Below are 8,684 nucleotides of genomic sequence, written 5' to 3'. Positions count from 1 at the left end.
TTCGCGCTCTAATCTCGGTCCACTCCAGAGTACGGAATTCCAAAAACCCTTGTAGGGGACGATGATCAAGTTTCCGCGCAAAGATCTCGAAGTCTTCGATTTCAAGGAAGAGGATGAGATTGCTTCCGAGAATTACCTCACCAACAAAAACCCTATCCTCGATCACCAATCCCTCTCTTGCCACGGTAAGACGATTTCTGGAAAATTTATAATTCTACCTAACAAACGAGTTTCTCAATTGGAATTCTTGATATATAGTATTCTTTTAATCTTCTTGATAAAATTTCCGTGCGAAAATAGGTGGCGCCATTGAGTTAGATTTAATAATTTCAAGTGTAGTGTATGCTTCTTAGAGATGCAAATTGGAGGAACTGAAGGAGAGGACTGAAACCTGGAGAATGTACCTTGGGTTGAAGTATTTTAATGTTTACTTTTTCCAAGATCACCATTATAATTAATTAAGAGTTAAACACAAAAGTTTGTTTGCCCTAACCAATCAGGTTTGGGCACATCTGTAGTGGATTATCATTCGTTTATGATTGGTCAGAATTGAAGACGTCTCTCCAATTACGAAGCCTTTCATTTACTCCAATTTTTGTACAAATCCATATTTTCAAAATATAGTTTCTATGGCAAATAATATATAAAATTTCTCATGATTTAAAGTTAATCGGCATTTCAACAATTCCAACAACTCAAAGTTGGTCAGCTATCTCTGATTTCATGATGGCTGGCTATCTTTATTGAGGCAAGTTGCATATGGCAAAATCCATGTCATAATTGTGTCCATATCTGACATGCATATGGTATGGCTGTTGCCATATTTTGGGCATACTTTTTGCTGACACACGGCATTACCTAACTGATATGGCTTGATGCGGTACATCTGTCCCTTAGAAACGACATGAATTTGGCAACTCACCACCTTCAGGTGAAAGCGAAATAATACATGGTTAAAGCTGAAACAAGCAAATGAATTGATAGGTTGAGAGTCCTGCTATTTATTATTGAAAATGTGCTTTAACTTCGTCATTTAGTCCTGGATTTAGTAATTTGGCACTCAGGTTGAAATGTTTTTCCTATATTGTACCCAACTTCCTTCTGTTTTCTTTTATATTATATAGGAATTTCAATTCTATTGTGATTGCCATAACATACATGTTCTTGTTTTGCTTTTATTCATTTTTAAGCTGGTTTTGGATTAAATTGATTGTAAATAGCTCATGTAACATATTTACAGATGCCCAAGTTGACAAGGTTGGCGTAAAGAATGTTGCCAGTATTCCTTGTGTTGATGTTGATATTGTTGGTGGTAACTTTAACTTGGAAAAGGGTGGTTCAGATCCCTCTCTCGACACTGGGGGAGATATATTTGAAAGCAAAGAGAAGAATTCTGAGTTAGAAGCTGCGAATCAATTGAATTCCATTAGTCAAGAATATCTCTGTCATTTTAAAACAGATATTCACAACTATAATGAACCAGAGAAAAGGGATACAAGTGATGGTGTATCTTCACCTGAGACGAGCCAAGTAGATCCTTCTGGGTCTCCATCTATTGTACTGTAACTTTTATTCGTAATATTACAGCCTAAGCAAAGGATTTAATTGCTAGATTTATATCTGTGTTCAATTTTTTTTGCAGAATGAATCTGTTGACGTTAATTCAGATGCTGATGATTGCATGAATGAGAGTGCTCCAACAAGTCCTGGTTCTGATATTGCAGATAATGGTGTGTTTTATCATAATCCTGAATTTCTGATGCTTATTAACTCCATTACATTTGATTCAGATATATTATATTGCAGTTTACTCACTAAACTTAGTTTTCATAATTTCAGTTTCATTGAATGGTTGTGGATTCGATGGCATAGACAATTCTAATATGGTAAAGAAGTTGACATTACGTGCAGTATTTTTTAACTTTTGAGGCTACTTTGGTTGTTCTTGTACAGTTGTTGTTTATTGCTATTTACTTATTTCATTACAGATGCCTATTAATTTTTTGGATTGGTTTCTTTTCCCTCTAATGCTTCATCAACTTTTACCTTTGTTTTACCTGAAAATATAAGACGATATGCAATCTATTGAAGCTACAAGCCTTGTACTTTCTTATGGTTAAATTTAGTTTATCAATATAAGATGCTATCTACAGCATTTCATTCACTGTTTTTGTGGTATATTGTGATGATTCAGTTTGTTTTTGTATTTACTATTATTTTCTTTCATGTAATCTTCAGGATGGCTCAAATACAGATGTTATTCTTCATCCTGATTATGTCATATACCAGGATAATTATTGTATGGAGCCTAAGTTAACTTTTTCACGTTGTTGCATCAAGCTCAACTTTTCAACTGCATGTAAAAAGCAAGGAGCCATTGATCTTGAATGGGAAGTTGATGATGTCATTGATATTAAGTGTCAGCAGTTTCAAAACGTGAGTTTTATAGTTTTGTTGCTTGCAATATTTTTTGTGTGTATAAAATTTGTAGTTCCTGATGTGCACTTTCTTCAGAGTGCAACGGTCATTATAAAGCTTCGTGTGATATCAAGTAATGCAAGTCAGTCAAAACATGTGAGCGACACTTCTGGTGAGTGTAGTTAATGTAGTTGATCAATGTGGAATGATTTTCTTTTCATTATAGCTTGTCATACTTGACATAAGCTGACATTTTTTTAAACTGTAACTATAAATTTATTTGGCTAATTTCTAGTATTACTAGTTTTAAGAGCTTTTACACATAGTAGATTCTCTGTTACTGATTGTAATTGCATGCCTATACTTATGCTAGGCATAGAGGAATTGGAGATTGCCGTTGTTGATTCCAATTGGTCCCTGAGACACAAACAGATCACATCTCTTAATATGAAATACTTGGCTATTTGGAATGTTGTGCTTCAGTAAGTAATTAAAGTGTTTTTCTTATTACTTTTTTCCTTGGTCAGTTAGCTATCAATGGTTCTATAGACTGTTGCACAGTTTGCAGGTTTACAACTGCTGCTGGTTTCCATCAATTATATTTGATGGATAGATTGCAACTCACATGAGTCTTGGCAGGACTCTGTTGCTTGTAATATTTGTCTTTTGCATATAAACATATTGTGTGATTCCATTTGTCATGCCAAACATTTTATTGGTTCAAAATTTATATGAAATGGATATCTGGATGCCAGTTTATAGCATTACATTTACCGTAATATTCATATGATTATTTTTTCTCTTGTAGTACGGACTTAGAAGGCAATGGAAATGATTCACATGGATCAAGATGCTACTTCCCTAAGTGAGTAAAATTGTTGATTTCCTTTTTTTAGCAAGTATACTTAGAAGAAGTATTGAATATTGATGCCATAGTTGTGGTTTTGTAAATATTTTCTGCTCAAGTGCTTTCTGGTTTCCTATTTCTTTTGCCTTTGCATGGTATATGGTGTCTATTGATCTTTTTCCTCGTGTTTCACTGTTTATTCTATTGTTTAATGTGTGCTTCTGAGATGTTTGGCTCAGGATGTCACACATCCTTAGTTACATATTTTTTGGAAATGTGATGTTGGAGTCCTTGGTTCCATTTGTATGTTATTTCATGTTTCCCACAGGCCTTCAAGTTGAAACTTGCATGGCATCTGTTATGTTGAGGATAAAATGTTACGCATAAATCACCTAATCGCTTAGTCCTTTTTAATGTGTTTGTTAGAGTGGATGTAAAAGATCATGATTGATATCTTGTTTATACCAATGAGAACCTTTTGCTTTCTATTTCACATGTTCCTGTCTTCTTATTTTATGTGTATGTGTTTTGTGGGTTGGGGGAGGTGGGGTTCCATATACCAGATGGTTGCTCATTCTGAAAATTTATGATCTGAAACAGTTTTGAGGAGCCTTTTGACGAAGTTATCTATCCAAAAGGGGATCCAGATGCTGTTTCTCTCGGCAAGAGAGACGTTGATCTATTGCAACCGGATACATTCATTAATGACACAATTATTGATTTTTATATCCAGTAAGTTTACATGTATATATGTTTTGCTTTTGGAATGTTGCATTCTTTTGTCCTGTGTTTTTGTTGAAAATTTTATTCTTCTACTCAGGAATGTGTATAGTAATTTTTCTACTTTTCTTTTGTCTCTTTGTGAACCACGGAGCTTCCTTTATCTTTTGCTCTAGATGCATTTTTATATGATTTTTGTAATATGCATTTTAGAGTTAAAAGATAATCATATATGTAAGCAATTATATGCAGAGGAACAGTTGGATATGTCATGTTTATGGAGAGAGAATAATACAATAATTGCTGATTATAGGATAATGTTAATCAAGTAGATAATACTATACATGGAAATTTTTAGGGTTCTTATCCACATTTTTATTCTTAAAGATGGGTTCAACGGTTCTGAAAATCTCAATTTTGGCAGGTATCTGAAGAATCAGATACAAGAGGAGGAAAAGCCTAGATTTCATTTTTTTAATAGTTTTTTCTTTCGAAAGCTGGCTGATATGGACAAAAATCCATCCAGTGCTTCTGATGGAAAAGCAGCATTTCTACGTGTTCGTAAATGGACAAGAAAAGTAAATTTATTTGAAAAGGATTATATCTTCATTCCTGTGAACTTCAAGTAAGACTGTCAAAATTTTGCTTCTCTTATTGTCTCTATCTGTATCCAAGTGCTGATCAGCGTTTTGATATAATGGCAGTCTTCACTGGAGTTTAATAGTCATATGTCATCCTGGTGAAGTGGTTAATTTTAATGGTGAGGTCTCAGCTTGTGATCTTTCTTGTGAAACTCTGTATTTGCAGAGATTTATGTTTTGATACATATTCCAGATAAACAGCTGGACAAGTCACTTAAGGTACCCTGTATATTGCATATGGATTCTATAAAAGGAAGTCATAGTGGTCTGAAAAACCTGGTGCAAAGGTAAATTAGAACTTCTTATTTGCTTACTGTTATTCCTCGCTCAACCACTCCCTTGGCCTAAAAAAAAATTGTATGCTGTTTTTTATGTTTTTTTTATCAAAAAAAATTTGATGTTATATATACAAGTGCAAGTTGGATTTGGGTGCATGTTCTAGCCCATTCCAGCCTCCCCTCTCCTGCCAACCCCCCAGGGTGATTAATCTACACCTGAATTTGCAATTTTTGATTTGGCAGTACCTTTATTAAATTGTGATCTTATTGAGAAATTGATAATGAAGTTCCTTGTAGTTAATAAGCTTCTTTTAATGATATATTTTGACGCCACTGTCAAAATATACCAACTAATTTACTAAACTTATCTATCAGCCCAGTAACCATTCAAGGGAACTTATTTGTGGCCTTAGGACAGTAAATAAATTATATCCTTACGCTAAGATTTGTGTATAATAGTTCATTTAAACTTAATCCGCATTATAGTTATTCTCAACTTCTTCACTAATTATAAATATAAAAATTGAAAAACAGAGCTGAAATTGTTGATCCTGAATTAAAGGAACTGTTAACGAGTCTTCTAGATAAATATTCTTCTAGGCTATCTAAACACATACTTATAGTGTTAAATTTCATAATTTTGGATTTATAGGGCGTAGTTCTTGTAGTTTCACCTTTAGATTGAGTTGGAACTTTCAAAATACGAATATCATGACTGATAATGCAAAATAAACAAGAAAACCTAAGATAATGTGCTTATGGTTGGTGCTTGGTCCATGTATTAGCATTTTCTGCTTCATGAGTAGCTCTCTCTCTGTTTTCTGTTTCTTCACTTTAATTGCAACGTTATGTCTATTATATTGTAGATGTTTATTTCTATTACTGCTTCTCTTCCTTTTCCTTATATTTGTCTGTATTCTCATTTTAAAAGTTGAACTCAGGGAGTTAGACATTGATCCCTTCCCATCTGATATTGACAGTTACTTGTGTGAAGAATGGAAAGAGAGACATAAGGATGCATTGGAAGAAGACCTTTCATCAGAATTCTTGAATATGCGTTTTCTTCCACTTGCGGTATTGCCTGCGAATATTTTGATAACTTTCAACAGGGATAATCTTTCTTCCATTAAAGACTTATTAGTTATTAATGTTGAATTTCAGTTTTATTCGTCTAAAGTAGATTCTTCATTTTTTAGGAAAATAATGTAAAATGTATGCTGTCTCTTTCTAAAAAATATCTAATATTGATGAACATGATAGTCTTTTCATTCACTGTTAAAGTGAGGCCTAATAGTTCTTATAAAATATAGGTATTTGTTTCAATCCATTATATGCTGGGAATTTACTGCCATCATTTGTGTTTATATACACTTGAAAAGGAAAATCCTATCACTTGATAATTCTCCCCATTATTTTTTTGTTTGCTTTAGAAAAATTCAAGGAAACTGGAATCCAACAACATGCTTATTGCATTTGTATTTTTCCTCAATTGACCATGGCTTATGATTAATTGTCAGTTATAAAGGAACACCGAATGCCTTTTGTTTTTTACTAATCTTTTGTTGCTGAATGCTCACTCCATAACAGTTGCCTCAGCAAGAAAATTCGTATGATTGTGGCCTCTTTCTGCTGCACTACCTAGAGCTCTTCCTCGCTGAAGCTCCTTTTAGTTTTAATCCATGCAAAATAACCAAGTCTTCCAACTTTGTAAGTGATCTTCTTACTCTTAGTTTTGACTTATTTAAAAAAAAAAAAAAAATCATGGGGAATCACAAAAAAGAAATCATTGGAAACGATATTTCCTTTCTGAAATCAATTAACCACTAATTAGTTATCAATGTTCAAACAACGGCTAATAATTAACCATCAGTTGACTTAATTAACCACTTGAGTGTTTATTGTTTTTGAGTTTGAGATATTTTTACCCATAATTACTTTGTTGCAATTTCTTCTTTTTCGTTTATCTTCATCTTATCTGTTGATCATGCCTATTTTGGCATTACATCTCTCCCAATTTTTTTTAGTTCCTTGCCTAGCTGTTAGTTGTCTATATGTTATCTGTTTTAACATTCCAAGGGTTGTTGGCAACTTCATTATTGATTCATATGGTTTCTTATATGAATTGGACCTAATATAACTAGTAATTTTCCAGCTCAATGTGAACTGGTTCCTGCCTGCTGAAGCTTATCTCAAGCGAACACTTATCCAGAGGTTAATCTTTGAACTTGTGGAAAACCATGGTTCACATGAAAACTCTTCCGATGAATGTAGTGATGACCAGACTTACTTAGAAAATAATGAGAACAGAACTGGCATTGAGTGTGCTGAAATCAATATGGAGTCAACAACTTCCAATGCAGAGCAGGGAATAGAAATCACTCTATTGTCTGGATCATCGTCTTTGAACCCTCAATCTTATAACAATTCAGGCTTGGTTCCTAAGGAGCTTCTGGAGCCAGGAGCTACAACAACTCGAACATTACTGGGACAATGCCAATCTTTTGACCAGCGTTCATCTGATTTTCGTTTCAATGGTTCCACCATATTTTCAATGGAGGTTTCTACTCTTCTTTTGTCCGTCTGCAATATGTGCATTTGTTTTGTTGAAATTGTTTGAACTTCTCCTGCGGGTCCACCAACATGTTTTATGGACACAGCTGGTTTCCTCATCCCACAAAGTGGGGAGTTTAGGCTGGTTGAGTAATTTATGCTGCCTTATACGATGACATTAACCCAGGACCTATTACCTGCTGGAGCATAGTTCCTAATATAATTATTGAATGATTCGTAGATTTCTATTTTTTCTATCACTTTTTTTATCATTGATATTGTAAAACTAATTTCCTCCCTTTTTTATTTTATTTTAATAGGAAGACACAGACTTTATGTATTTGGCTACGGTCCCCAACTTACAGCAAGTTGCTGGAATTACACCTCAAACGTGTTCTTTGCCATACCTTCCCAGGGATTGTGGGGATGAGACTTGTCTTGGGCCAGAAATCTCTCTGCAAGTGGAGCATGAGATGCCAGAAATCTCTCTGCAAATGGAGCATGACATGGCTGACGCATCTCTAGTTGCATCAAGTGATGCCTCAGATGATTCAGAAGACATAGGGATCATCGAAAATTGCCCCATTGGGAATAATGAACCCAGATCATCTAATGAAGCTGAACGAGATGAAAAAATTTCTTCACCCACGGAAAATCCTGAGCATTTAGTATATGTTTCTGGATCTGATGATAGCAATTTGCCAAATACCTGTGTCATGGGAATTTCTCGAGAGTCAATTACGAAGTGCGATGGTAACAAGAATGGAGATCTCCACTCTTCCTGTCACGAAACTCGAACAGTACCATTGCTTCAAATCTCTGATGCAGTGGATGAGAACGCCACATGTAATGATGGTCAGATGCTTGATGACGTGGCACCTGATATTTGTGAGGAACAAGTAGCAAAGAGGCGGCGGCTTATGCCCCTGCAATGCAGAAGTGAGGGAATAGTGACAGAATCCAATTTGTAGATATGGATGGAAAAGGCTCCTTACCTTTGTTTTTGAATTCTTTCTAGGTTTTACTTCTAATTAAATTTTCTAGGTTCTACTTTGCCAATATGTGAATAGTATCTTTGCTGGGTAGCGGTCATTTCTGTGTCGTTTAGACTCAATTCAATCTTACAATTTTTTTTCTTAGATGAAAACCGTTCAAGTTCTCCCCCGTCCCCCATTCTTTGTATCCTAATCTCCGAACTGTAAATTTTAAAAGGGAAAAACATATATTCTT

General features: G+C 34.6%; 1 pseudogene; it reads left to right on the top strand.

Moving 5' to 3' along the window:
- LOC133314577 (probable ubiquitin-like-specific protease 2B) lies at positions 1-8,684 on the top strand (annotated as a pseudogene).

Source organism: Gastrolobium bilobum, unplaced genomic scaffold, assembly GCF_033153095.1.
Source record: "Gastrolobium bilobum isolate Gb01-03AN ecotype WA unplaced genomic scaffold, APGP_CSIRO_Gbil_v1 utg24763, whole genome shotgun sequence".
Classification (NCBI taxonomy): domain Eukaryota; kingdom Viridiplantae; phylum Streptophyta; class Magnoliopsida; order Fabales; family Fabaceae; genus Gastrolobium; species Gastrolobium bilobum.
Note: the sequence above shows the minus strand (reverse complement) of the source record. Positions and strands in the feature narration are given on the sequence as shown.